Source organism: Lissotriton vulgaris, chromosome 6 (assembly GCF_964263255.1).
Source record: "Lissotriton vulgaris chromosome 6, aLisVul1.2, whole genome shotgun sequence".
In the NCBI taxonomy this organism is placed as follows: Eukaryota; Metazoa; Chordata; class Amphibia; order Caudata; family Salamandridae; genus Lissotriton; species Lissotriton vulgaris.
Window position 1 is genome coordinate 251,348,597 of NC_141694.1, and position 14,785 is coordinate 251,363,381.

At 49.4% G+C, this 14,785-nt stretch overlaps 1 protein-coding gene across 1 annotated transcript in view; it reads left to right on the plus strand.

Annotated features, from left to right (window-relative positions):
- The window catches only part of LOC147707089 (b(0,+)-type amino acid transporter 1-like), a 478,142-nt gene that overhangs the window by 21,537 nt on the left and 441,820 nt on the right, over window positions 1-14,785 (plus strand). The window lies entirely within an intron of this gene.

The following is a 14,785-nucleotide window of genomic DNA, read 5'->3' on the forward strand; positions in this document are numbered from 1 at the left end:
AGACTGCCTGAGACTGCCCCTTTCCTCCATGTCTGCTCCCTTTGTGCCCTGAGACTGCCCCTTTCCTCCATGCCTTCTCCCTTTGTGGCCTGAGACTGCCCCTTTCCTCCATGCCTTCTCCCTTTGTGCCCTGTGACTACCTGAGACTGCCCCTTTCCTCCATGCCAGCTCCCTTTGTGCCCTGAGACTGCCCCTTTCCTCCATGCCTTCTCCCTTCATGCCCTGAGACTGCCACTTTCCTCCATGCCTTCTCCCTTTGTGCCCTGAGACTGCCCCTTTCCTCCATGCCTGCTCCCTCTGTGCCCTGAGACTGCCCCTTTCCTCCATGCCTTCTCCCTTCATGCCCTGAGACTGCCACTTTTCTCCATGCCTTCTCCCTTTGTGCCCTGAGACTGCCTGAGACTGCCCCTTTCCTCCATGCCTGCTCCCTTTGTGCCCCGAGACTGCCCTTCCCTCCATGCCTTCTCCCTTCATGCCCTGAGACTGCCCCTTTCCTCCATGCCTGCTCCCTTCGTGCCCTGAGACTGCCCCTTTCCTCCATGCCTTCTCCATTCCTGCTTTGAGGCTGCCTGTGACTGCCCCTTTTCTCCATGCCTTCTCCCTTCATGCCCTGAGACTGCCCCTTTCCTCCATGCCTTCTCCCTTCGTGCCCTGAGACTGCCCCTTCCCTCCATGCCTTCTCCCTTCGTGCCCTGAGACTGCCCCTTTCCTCCATGCCTGCTCCCTTCATGCCCTGAGACTGCCCCTTTCCTCCATGCCTGCTCCCTTCGTGCCCTGAGACTGCCCCTTTCCTCCATGCCTTCTCCATTCCTGCTTTGAGGCTGCCTGTGACTGCCCCTTTTCTCCATGCCTTCTCCCGTCGTGCCCTGAGACTGCCCCTTTCCTGCATGCCTTCTCCCTTAGTGTCCTGAGACTGCACCTTTCCTCCATGCCTGCTCCCTTCGTGTCCTGAGACTGCCCCTTCCCTCCATGCCTTCTCCATTCCTGCCATGAGACTGCCTGAGACTGCCCCTTTCCTCCTTGCCTGCTCCCTTCGTACCCTGAGACTGCCCCTTTCCTCCATGCCTTCTCCCTTCGTGCCCTGAGACTGCCCCTTTCCTCCATGCCTTCTCCCTTTGTGCCCTGAGACTGCCTGAGACTGCCCCTTCCCTCCATGCCTTTTCCCTTCGTGCTCGGAGACTGCCCCTTTCCTCCATGCCTGCTCCCTTCGTGCCCTGAGACTGCCCCTTTCCTCCATGCCTTCTACCTTTGTGACCTGAGACTGCCCCTTTCCTCCATGCCTTCTACCTTTGTGACCTGAGACTGCCCCTTTCCTCCATGCCTGCTCCCTCCGTGCCCTGAGACTGCCCCTTTCCTCCATGTCTGCTCCCTTCGTGCCCTCTATCCATTATCTCCATGCCTGTTCTCTTTGTGCCCTCAGACTCAGGCGCGCAACACCCACTGAACTCAAAGGGCTTCAGTCCCCCCCCTCCCACCCAGTCCCCTCCCCCAGTTGTGTGTGGCAGCCTGTGGATAAGACCTCCTGGGCACACAAGCAGCCACACCAGAGCACTTCACAGGTCTTTAAAAGACCATTTGCATGTTAATGAGGCCTTGCTGTTGTTTCACCCCTTCAGCTCCACTCTGCATGTTGCTTACAGATCAGGCTACCCTTTCTTTATATTCCTGTTTCCTTAGAGCGGCAGAGTTATAACGCCTATGCAGGTGTCATTTCTAAATGTCTAGCGCTGCCACTCTTAATTTCCCACATCGTGCCGCGGCGCCCCTGGCAACGCATAACGGCACACCGGGGTGCCGCGGCGCACAGTTTGGTAACCACAGGGTTATACCACAAGGAGACCTCCTTTCTTGCTGGGGGTTTATCGACCAGTAGGGACTCGAGATGGTTTCCCCCTCCTACTGGGAATCTACTGGTGTAAGAAGTAGATGAGGCATATGAATGGGCCCAACTTGCAATCTGGATATATTTAAATCTGGAAAGATTTGGCGCAACTTTAACCATTAGGGATTGCCATGGTAACAAACAACCTTCCACGAAAAAGTCACCCCCAAACCTCTATGCCTGCCAGTCACAGCGTTGACAGATGTATTGTTTCCAACGCATAACATATACTCACAACTGGTGGACGTTAGTCGTTAGGATGAACGTATGATGGAATTCCGCAAGCGTTTTTCACCCATACCTTTGATGAGGGGGGCGCTAGATATTGGAATAGTTTAATTTATTATTCCACTTCCAGTCTGCACAACAGTAGGGAAGGTGTTGGACTTTAATTCCAACACCACTCCACCATTGTGCCCCCATAAAGCAACACCACATGCTCATGACTGGATAATGTCTGGGCCTTTCTCAGGTGTTTGCTAATGACTCAATGCCTTTCGTATTCTAAGAACAAGGACCCGGGCTGTGGCTTCATGAGATTTGTCATGGAACACAACCCACCCTTGCCAACACTCAAGACCTCGCTGAGGAGCAGCAACAGAGAGACAAGGTGGGAAGGGAATTGAGGTCAGGCAAGGGGGCTTCTCAAAATTTTATTTCCATCCGCTACAGCTACAACCCCGATGTTCCCAAGTGTGGAGGGGAATCGAGACATTGCTCCTCCCCACAAGTCTTAAACACCAAAATTAACATTCTTCCTCAAAAACCCTCCACTACCAGGGTCAGAGTGGCCATTTTGCACCATTCTGCTCAAAACCTCTTGCACTGTGGGTTTGTCTCAAACAACTTTGTCAGAGATGATTTGGGTTTTCAGTCTGGCATTATACACCGCTCTGTCTCTGGCATGAGGCTTGGGTTGAACTATGATAAGGCTGCATGGTCTCTCTTCTCACTCACTTCTGACACCCACAGACCAGACCGTGAGCATGAGTCCACGATCGCTGCTACCATACCAAGCCATACCAACCCAGTCCCTTCCCCAACTTGCTGAACCAATCGAAGCCCACCCCAGTTAGTAGCACACATGCATCCACCAACCCACCAACCCAGAGGGCTACAAGATCGTCCGGAGGGACCGAAACGCCAACCAGATGGGAGGAGGCATCGCCATCATCCACAGGAGCACCATCCGTCTCACGACCAGCACCGACAACTCCCTGACCACCGCCGAACACCTGCATTTCCAGATCCACACCAACCCGAACACCACCCTCAGAGGCACCCTGATCTACCGACCCCCTGGACCACGCACACAATTCAGCGAGGACATCGCCGACTTCGTCAGCCCACATGCCCTCCCCTCCGCTGACTACATCCTCCTGGGAGACCTCAACTTCCATCTGGAGAACAACAACGACCGCAACACCAGCACCCTGCTCGACAACCTCACCAACCTGGGACTCAAGCAACTGGTGTCCACCCCCACCCACCTCGCCGGACACACACTCGACGCTGTCTTCTCATCCAGCAAGGACATCAACTTCAGCCACACCACAGAGCTTCAATGGACGGACCACAGCTGCGTCCACTTCACCTTCAAGAAAACAACGACCCACCACCACCAGCAACAGACCGCCCGCAGAAGCTGGAACAAGATCACAGCAGACCAGCTCGCCACCTCCCTGAGCCAGCACCCTCCTGCCAGCTCAGCGAACCCCAGCCAGGCCGCCGACAACCTCACGAAGTGGATCAGCAACTGCGCGGACGAACTCGCCCCACTGAGGACCCCGCCCAGCAGACCCGGCAGCAAGAAAGCCCCATGGTTCACCGACGAACTCAAGAGCTCCAAGAAGAACTGCCGAGCCCTCGAGAAAGTCTGGAGAAGGGAACCGACACCGGACAACAGGACCTCCTTCAAACTTGCCACCCGGAAACACCACCAGCTGATCCGCGCCGCCAAGAAAACAGCATTCAAGGACCGGTTGGACAACAACGCACACAACTGCAAGGAACTCTTCAACATCGTCAAAGAGCTTTCCAACCCCAGCGCAGGAAACAACGACATCACCCCATCGCAAGACCTCTGCAACTCCCTGGCTTCATACTTCCACAACAAGATCGCGGACATACACAACAGCTTCAACAACCAACCAACGCACACCATGACCGAACAACCACCCCCCACCACCACCCTCCACGCCTGGACCCCGATCAGCACCGAAGACACCATCCGCACGATGAACTCCATCCACTCCGGATCACCGACCGACCCCTGCCCTCACCACGTCTTCAACAAAGCCGACGCTGTCATCGCACCCCACCTGCGAGACATCATCAACACATCCCTCGACACCACCATCTTCCCCGAGAGCTGGAAACACGCCGAACTCAGCGCCCTACTCAAGAAACCAACAGCGGACCCCACCGACCTCAAGAATTACCGCCCCATCTCGCTCCTCCCGTTTCCAGCCAAAGTCATCGAGAAGACCGTCAACAAGCAGATGGCCGCTTTCCTCGAGACGAACGGATCCCTCGACCCCTCACAGTCCGGCTTCCGAGCCAACCACAGCACCGAGACCGCCCTCATCGCCGCCACCGACGACATCCGAGCCCTGATGGACAATGGAGAAACAGCGGCCCTCATCCTCCTAGACCTCTCCGCGGCATTCGACACGGTCTGCCACCGCACCCTAGTACGGCGCCTCAGCAACGTCGGAATCCAGGACAAGGCGCTGGAGTGGATCACCTCCTTCCTCGACGGGAGAACACAGAGAGTCCGCCTACCACCGTACAAGTCAGAGGCCACCGAAGTCATCTGCGGCGTCCCCCAAGGATCATCTCTGAGCCCCACCCTCTTCAACGTCTACATGAGCCCCCTCGCGGCCATCGTACGCAAACACAACCTCAGCATAATCTCCTACGCCGACGACACCCAGCTGATCCTCTCCCTGACCAACGACCCCGCCGCCGCCAGAGCCAACCTGCACGAAGGGATGAAAGAGGTAGCCGAGTGGATGACGACCAGCCGCCTGAAACTGAACTCGGACAAGACGGAGGTCCTCATCCTGGGCTCCTCTCCCTCCGCCTGGGACGACTCCTGGTGGCCTCCCGCCCTGGGCACCGCACCCAAACCGACAGACCATGCACGCAACCTGGGCTTCATCCTGGACTCCTCCCTCTCCATGACCAGGCAAGTCTCCTCGGCATGCTTCAACATCCTACGCATGCTACGGAAGATCTTCTGGTGGATCCCCACCGAGACCAGGAAGACCGTCACCCAGGCCCTCGTCACCAGCCGACTGGACTACGGCAACGCCCTCTACGCCGGGACCACCGCCAAGCTCCAGAAGAGACTCCAGCGGATCCAGAACGCCTCAGCCAGACTCATCCTCGACATCCCACGAACCAGCCACATCTCCGGACATCTGCGAGACCTTCACTGGCTCCCCGTCAACAAAAGAATCACCTTCCGCCTCCTCACCCACGCACACAAAGCCCTACACGACCAAGGCCCGAGCTACCTCAACAGCCGAGTCAACTTCTACGCTCCCAAACGCCACCTCCGATCAGCCAACCACGCCCTCGCCGCCGTCCCCCGCATCCGAAGAGCGACTACAGGAGGAAGGTCCTTCTCCCACCTGGCCGCCAAGACCTGGAACTCCCTCCCGACCGACCTGCGCCTGACCCAAGACCACCTCTCCTTCAGGAAGAAGCTGAAGACCTGGCTGTTCGAGCAGTAGCGGCTCCCCCCCCCCCCCAGCGCCTTGAGACCCCACGGGTATGTAGCGCGCTTTATAAGTGTCACTGATTGATTGATTGAACCCCAGAGTCAGTACCCTGTGGCCGTCCTCACTCACCACTGTGGACTAGATCCCGTAAACCGGGCAGACCAGGACTCAATTTGTCACTATCAGGATTTATAGTGGGAGTATGCCTCATATTTCTATGCTGCATCCCAGCAACTGACAGAAATCCCAAAGGTCCCTGCTTAGTCTTAAAAACCACCTTAAGAAGCCAAAAAAACCTCCTGAGTGCAAAACCATATAGCCGTCCTTTTGACTAGCAGAAGCAGCAAACCCCACCTACCCCAACCACCACGTGCATCATGATCACAGTAGAGAGTCTTGTCGGGGACAAGGACTGCAGCAAGGAAGAATGCTTGATGATGCAGGCCTGTCTCCCATCTTTTCCTTTTATCTCACGAATTCACACACTTTAACTCCAATGTCAACATTTGAGAGTGCTCAAGAGGCGCGTTTTCCATTCTGTTTAACCTTTCCAACATGGAGCCTGGAAAATATACTAGGCTGAAAGCCACAGTGACTACAAAGGTGTGATGGGTCAGGAAGTGAACCAACATGGACTGATAGGTGAGTGGAGGGCAGAGATCTGGGCCATGGTGAGGAAATCGGAGTGGTGGCCAGGGGCATTCAGTCTTTAGCTTAATATAACCGAAGAACATCAATCCTGAAGAGGACCACAGCCTCAGGGAGGATACATTGTTTTGGGAACATACCATGCTGGGTCCCTGCTTAGTTAAAATGTCAAGCAGTAAAGAAGGGTGTACCAGACCCTCACTGATTAAACCTTTCGCCCTTGTGGACTGGTGTCGCAGACTGGGTAGGTCACCTTGGAGGTAGAGTGTGACTGTAGTCAACGAGGTCTGTATCTATGTATATATATATATATATATATATATATGTATATGTATGTATATATGTATATATATAGCTACCAAACACCAGCCAGTTGCACTCGTGAGCGGGTGCACACAAAACGGGGGTGTGCCCGTTACGAAATCACAGCTCCAAACATCCACGGACAATGTATCCAAAGGAAAGTAGCACACGCAGGGGGTAGTTCCACAACAGATTTATTCAGGGAACTAAGCAGCAACGACGCGTTTCGCCATAGGGCTTTGTCAAATTGTGCAAAGAGTATTGAAACTCGTCTCTTTAAAAAGACGTCATAAGGCATAATCACAGGCAAAGAAGGACTACAGTATAGTTGTCGTGAATGGCCGCCATGTTGGGACGGTATACATTAAAGCAGATAAACTTATACACATAATATATATATATATATATATATATATATATATATATATATATATATATATATATATATAACAAACTGGAATGACCTCAACACTTCTCTGCGACAACGGTGCTGCTCATGTGTGCTCTTTTCTGCTGCTGTAATGTCCAGGAGTGAACTAAGACGCTTCCTCGAGCAACCTATTGTTGTAGGATCTGGGCCCAACTGCAACTGACACGGGTTGAGCATATGCCCGATTTGCATACTGCGGGGGGATCGCATTATTACCTGGCACAGCTGAGGAGGAGCGGTGATTGTGTGCATGTAGGCTACCACACTCATGCTGGTGGGTTCCCTGGGCAAGCTCCTCCTCCTCAGCCTTCACTTAAGGTAGCTGAAAATTCTGCAATGACAAACCTGGAGGAGTCAGCACAGATTGACACTCCAGTCATTAGCACAGAAGAGACAATGTCGACCCAGGCTGCTCCCTTTCCAAAGCAGACCTTTTACAATGCTTGGATGGTTTTAGGAGGAGACGTAGACCACTACCGAAAAGTGTATCTTGTGGCTCCAATGGAATCAATCACTGAATGGATCAAACGTCTATGTGAAGAATGCAACATAACTACATTTTGACAACAATTTTCTCTTCCATTGAGTCTTGCTGGAGGTGGTTGAGATCAGTCCAGCATGGGCAATATCTGGGGTGACTGTAGTACCGTGCTGGCTTTGAAGATACTCCCGGTTGGAGAGCTTCTCTGTGGAAGACTGGATGTTGAGTTATTTTCTATCTGGACAACTTTAATTGAAGAGACCTGCCTCTTGTACCACCCAGCCCAGGCGTGTAGGCTGTGTTGTCTTATAGTGCATCTGCCCATTAGCTTGCTTTGATTTCACATGTTAATTTCATGTGCATGGAGAATCTGCCAAAGGGAATTCATTGTGTGCTGGATTTTTAGCTCGGGGACCAACACACGTTTGCTCATATAATTTAAGACAACTGGGCAGTAATCACCTTTACTTTTAAATATGCACATTATTTAACTGTCTTTGTTACAGCATTGCCCTGGTACACTCTTGACAGTTTGAACACATGCAATCTTTGGATGCCATCTTAGAAGAAATTCTTCGCTATTCAATCAATGAAGGGTCTAATTACAACTTCTCCTCTTGCCCTTTAGATCTCTCAAAACATTTGTAAAAATCCAGTATTTGGAATGGGAATACATTTGAACACTACTTTTAATTTCCAGTTTTGACTTGAAACATATTAACTGAAAAATTATGCGCAAGAAGGTTGAACTTCATTAGATTAGCATGGAGCTCATATTATATTGGTCCATTCATTTTTAGGTTTTGCCTCTTGTATTTAATATATCTTAAAAGGGGGCTCTTATCAGTTTCCAAAGCCGAATTACTGTGTTTATTCTCTTTTGTGTGGAACTTTTTTTGTTAACTTCCCCTGGCTGCAGGAATTTAAGATACACAAACTATTCACAGTGTTGAAGCCTCATTATCTGTCAAGATAGGATCCAGGGAGAAGGCAGATAGCTTCTAACAGTATGCTGGAAGGCTTTATTTGTATTACTTAGTTGTGAAAAGCAGATGCTTTAGCCTTAGAACGTTTGTGGCATTTCCTGTTCATGCCTCTGTACATTTCTTTGCACTTTGAAGGCATTATCAGATTGATTTGTTTCAACTTAATCTATTTGGTCTTTCTGATCACATTCTAAATGTTGTTATAAGCATTGTACATTAAAGTCACGTCAATACTTCCCTAAACACATAATATTGCGATATTTGACTACTAAACAGACAGTCACAATTGCAGTTATCTTGCAGTTAAAAGGAACTTGATTTGAATGGTGCAGCAGGTGCAGTGGCACAGGGGTTAAACGCTCTAGGCACTCCACTAAACACCTATAATTGCTATATTTTACCACTAAACAGGCAGTCACAAGTGCAGTTACCTTGCGGACAGCAGGGTAATGATTTTAATGGTGCAGCAGGTACAGTGACACTGGGCACAAAAGTTGTCAGAACTCCTCAACACCTAATATTGATATATTTTACTACTAAACAGGCAGTTACAAGTGCAGTTATCAAGTAAGTGCTATGGTCATGATTTCAATAGTGCAGCACATGCAGTGGTGCTAGGACCAAAAGCTCCAGGCACCCCACTAAACACCGATTATAGCTACATTTTACAACTAAACAGGCAGTTACAAGTGCAGTTATTTTTAAGGCACTAGGGTCATGATTTGAATGGTGCAGGGCTTTGTTTATTTTATGGCTAGTTTGGACCTATGTACTAATTTTATGAAATCGTTTTTAATGGCTTAAGGGTCAAAAAAGTATTCTAATAATACTATTGTTATAGATTCAGATAGTTTACAGAGCACTTGCACTTTTCCCTTTTTGGGGTTGGTTTTCGCAGCAAATGGTTTGTGAGCTGAGCATGTGGTGCACAGTAGAAAAAAGTTTTCTAAATCAATTAATAATATCCTCGGCCTGCCCCAACCTAGAAATATGACAGTGTGATAGCATCCAGGGGGAAGAAAATAGATTTGGACATACACTACTGGGTGCCCCTATTTCTTCATCCCAGTATGCTTGTCACACTGAACTGAAACTGCCCTACATCGAAGATTACATTAACCCCTTCGATGCTCATGACGGAACGGTTCCGTCATGAGCGTCGGTTGACCTGTGCTTATGACGGAACCGTTCCGTCATAGTTCCATAAGCCTAATGGAACGTTCAGCACAGCGCATGAATTCGCGCCGTGCAGATGAGGTTAAGGCCCTCCCCGAAATATTTTGGCTTGCGGTCTAGAAGAACCCTGCAGCACATTTAACTAGGGAAATAATAAAAGACTGCCTCAATTATGATAAGGAAAGGGAAATATCCTGGCTTGCTTCTGTCAGGAAGACTTTGATTAGTGTGAATCTTGAGTGAATATTTTTAAATCCTATTTACTCAGATGGTATAAGTAAAAAAAAGCCTTCAGAAGTCACTTTATGCTGTTTTCAGTAAAACCAGATATGAAACGGAGGTACAAAAATCCTCAGTCGCCAGATATATGATGATCGAGAATATGTCCTATTTGCCATCTAGCTACCTTTTTAAAACCTATTTGCCACTGGGAGAGGGGTTTGCTCTCTCGATTAAGGGTCGATACTGTGACATTTCTGCTCCGTTTCCCTCTGGGGTACAATCCTAACCTCAATCATCTTCCATGCCCTGTAATGATCAATGTAATAAATCAATGTTGCATTTTTTTTCTTTTGCATCTTCTATTTAAAATACATTAAATGGTTTTTGAAGCGATTTTTTTTTTTTTTTTTTTTTAATTTTTTTTTCTTTTATTTTTTTCTTTTTCTTTTTATTAAGACAATTCCTTCGCTGGACTACAAGGCAGCCTATAGGCATATCAATACCTTGGAAGATGATGAGTTAACTTTCAGCATAGGCTCCATCTTGAAAGCGGCAGCACATGCTCTAAATTCAATGTGTACCCTTTGAAGCCTGTTTTTTTGCATATTTTATATTTTATACTGTAGATACATCTTGTCGGACTCTGTTTTTCTATATTGTATTTTTAACCTGTATCGAAATTCATGATGTATTTATTTGATTCTTGATTAGAAAATATTTCTGCCATGATCTGCTTTATTTTTAACTGTCTCCCCTCTTATCAGACTTATGTTTTATTATCATAGGCTGAGATCTTTGGATTTGTGCTTTAGTGGATATTTATTGTATCCGAATAAAGATTTTAAATTGAATGGTGCAGCAAGTGCAGTGGAACAGGACCAAAACGTTGTCAGTTCCCCATAACAGCTAATATTGCTATATTTTACTACTAAACAGGCAATCACAACCACAGTTACATTTCAGTTGAAGGAGGCTTGATTTGATTGGTGCAGCAGGTGCATTGGTACGCGGGCCAAAAGTTGTCATAACGCCACTAAACGCCAAATATTGCTGTATTTTACTATTAAACAGGCACTAGGGTCATGATTTGAATGGTGCAGCCGGTGCAGTGGCATCAGGCCAAAAAGTTGTCAGAATTCCCCAAAACACCTAATATAGTTATATTTTACTACTAAACAGGGAGTCACAAATTACCTTGCAATTGAAAGGGGCTTGATATAAATGGTACGGCAGGTGCAGTGGCGGGGCGGCACGAGCCTCGGGTGGGCTGTGCTGGTGACGGAACGGTTCCGTCACGGCCCTCTCGCCGCGCCTGCGCGGTGCGAATTCCGTGCCTGCGCTAACGTTCTCTTGCGCGGGCGGGGCCGTGACGGAACCGTTCGGTCACAAGCACAGCTCATCCGCGTGCCGTGATGGAGCGGTTCCGTCACGAGCACGGGACCGCCGCGCGGCCCCCCCCACTACCTTAGCACTGCAGCGGAATAGCCGCCGCAGTGAAGGGGTTAATAAAAAGAGTGCACTCTGGACCAAGAGCTACCTTTCTGCCAAATTTGGTGTAAATACATTCAGCAGTTCGGGCTGTAGCTGCGTCAACAGTTTCCTATTGAAATTAACATGGAGAAAACACGTTTTGGGATCTCCCTTTTTTCTCTGCCCTCACTTCATGAATCACTTCGAAACTTTCACAACAGGATCTGATCTGAGCGGCACATTCATTTTGAAAATTTCGCGAAGATTCGTCAAACGGTGCCAAAGATATTGGCAGAAGAAAAAAAAGCTTTTCATATTGAAACTAGATCCTAACTATAACTACCTACTGGCGACCCCCAATATGTAATATAAATATATATAGGTAGATAGATATATTACCTACTGGCGGTCGCCAGTAGGTAGTTATGGTTGTGATCAAAGTTTCCATAGGCAAAGCGTTTTTTGTTTTGCCAATAACTTTGGCATCGCTTGACGAATAGTCACAAAATTTACAGAAATCTCACTTTTTTGGTTCAGCTGCTGTGTTGAGTCACGGGGTGAATCACCAAGCGGGGCCCGAGAAAATAGGGAGTACCAAAACATGTTTTCCTCATTTTAAGTCTATGTGGGATTTTCCGTTTTTGAAGATGTCTACAGTCCGAACCGATGAACGGAATTCTACCAAATTTGTCAGAAAGCTAGAAATTGGTCCAAAAAACTTGCTTTCTGTGATTTGGTGTAAATCCGTTCAGTAGTTACAGAGATATTTAAGCTTAAAAATATATAGATATCTGGAAGCCCAAAAGCCTACTGAAATGCTACTGAAATTTGATTGGCTGCCAGCACTTCAACCAGGAAGTTTTGGCAGTCATCTTGGGACTCAGTTGAACCGAGACCCACAAAAAAGGTAAAAAGAAAAGGGGGCATGGTTGAAACGCATTGACCCCCTAGGCCTCTGGCAGTAGTCCTACTGAGAACGCCCAGGGCCAAAAAATGAAATAATTTAAAAAACTTTTCAGTGGGACTTGTAGATCTGGCAAAAACATTTTTTTACAATGAAGCACAGGTTCCACACTTCATTTAACCGCCCCAGGTGGGCCAGGTCCACACAGCATTTTTTTTATAATGGAAGGGTTAGCACAGGCTCAATATTGCCCCGGGGACCACTACCTGCCCGGGGATTCTTTAAAAAAAACAGAAAGCCGTACTGGCCTACCCCACTACCCCAGGGGCCACCATCTCCCCGGGCTTATAGGTTTATAAATGGGGGCTCTTAGCCCTCAAGCCCATGCCCTGGGGACTGCCAACACCCCGGGGCTTCATATATAAACAAAGCAGAGGGCAGCGAGGATCCCCCCTCTTCAGCCCCGAGGGCCTCCCCTTCCCCCATGCTTTCAATTTACATAATGCAGGGGGCCGCACGGACGTCCCAAACCTGAGGCTTCATCTATAAACAAATTGGGGTCCACGCGGACCCCCGCAGCCCCAGAGGTCACTACCTGCACGGGGGCTTTCAATTTACATAATGGGGAGTGGGGACCGCCACCTCCCTGGGGCTAAATCACACAATGGAGGGGGCATTGCCTCTAAGCAATTGTGCTTTGTTGGACTTACTGAAGGTAACAGGAGGAGTTGTTGGGCCCCAAGGATGTCCTTGTGGGCCAACTACTCCTCCCGGTACCTTCAGTAAGTCTTCCTCTTTTCTCTAAAACTCTCCAAACTCACCTCCTGATGCACTGCCAGTTGCGGCATGAAGTCCCCTTGGCTGATGACGGTCTTTGGGGATGAATAACCCCTCCAGTTACCTCCTGTAAGTCCCACACAGCAGGATTGCTAAGAGGACTTTAGTGGCCAGGCCCTCTTTCTCTTCCAGTCTGCAAAAGCGTCTCCTGGCCCACTACAGGTTGGTGAATGAAGTCCTCTTGTAAGCTACAGGGCCTTGGGGGCCAAGAAGCCCTCCTGGTACTTTCTGTAAGTCTGACACAGCCAGATTCCAGGGAGCTGGTCAGAGGCCCCGCCCCCTTTCTCCACCACTCTACAAATGCCATTACTACTTAGAAAAACATAGAAATTCCCTTAAAAAAACAAAGGTTACGGGGGCCTTATAGTTAGGAATTAGCATATAAAAAACCTTAGAAATCACTGAAAAAAACAAAGGTTACAAGGGCGTTATAGTTACTAAATTTGTTGGACCCGGCCTCGTGGTGTGGTCCGACCCCTCCCGCATGGCGGGTCCCGGATTACCGTTACCCCTGTTCCCCGGACAAGAGCCGCCCCTCCGGGCCGCTCCCAGCTCTTCCCCGACGGAACTCCAACTCATATCCGCAACCTTCTCGGGTGGCTCGGACCCTTTTCCCGGACCACCGTCTCCGGCCCAGCCGCCATCTTGGACCCTCCACGACCAGGCCTCGTGGCCTTGTGACGACCTCAGCCTCCGGCCCAGCCAAGCCCCGACATCGAGGCACCACCATCCACCCAGGGGGTAAAGAGACCACTTGGCGAGTCAATGGGAGAAGGAGTTTCGATGGTCCCCCATCCGCCTGGTTTCGATCGCCCCCGGCCTCCCTGGATGCTGGCTCCACCCCCCTGCTGGGTATCTGGACTCACTCATCCCAGACCCCCCGACCTCCAAGTGCGAGGGTCCGGACATCAAAGGGCGCCAGACCTATAACTGGGGCAGCTCCAGAACAGGAAGGCAGTTGTATCCTGTAGTCGAGAGACACCGAGACAAACTCATCCTTGGAGGCCTGCTGGCGCTGCCGCGGCTCCTCTTCGTGAACCATCCTTGAAGGCCTGCTGGTGCTGCCGCGGCTCATCCTCGTTAACTATCCTTGAAGGCCTGCTGGCGCTGCCGCGGCTCCTCTTCGTGAACCATCCATATGGCCACTGACTTACCCACTCACTCATCCATACAGGCAGTCACACCCGCCCTCACCCACCCATACAGACAACCATACAGGTACTCAGACAACCAATCGATCACCCATACAGCCACTCATGTGCCCACTCATACACCCAAACAGCCACTTAGATGCCAACTGACAGACTGATACAAACAAGCCCACAACCAGTCACTCACCCATACATTCCCTGAGACTCCTAATCATCCACTTATACAGTCAGTCACGCGCCCAGTGAATCATCCATGCAGGCACTCCTACACACAATGATTCACCAAAACACCAATGTAAATATATTTAACACTCATAAACTTTTTAAAAACACTCAGTCACTGGATTATGTAATTAGTGGTGTCATTTGAGATGTCCTCATTGATGTCTTCAGTGATGTCACTGACCATGTCATGAGTGATGTAATATGTGAGGTCATAAGCAGTACATTGCGGGGGTGTTAGTTATAGCCAGCTCAGCTAACTATAACTGCTGGATTTTACTAGTTTTGTACAAATAGAACCTGAGCTTAACTAGAACATCCCTACAACCTTTGTTTTTTTTCAGT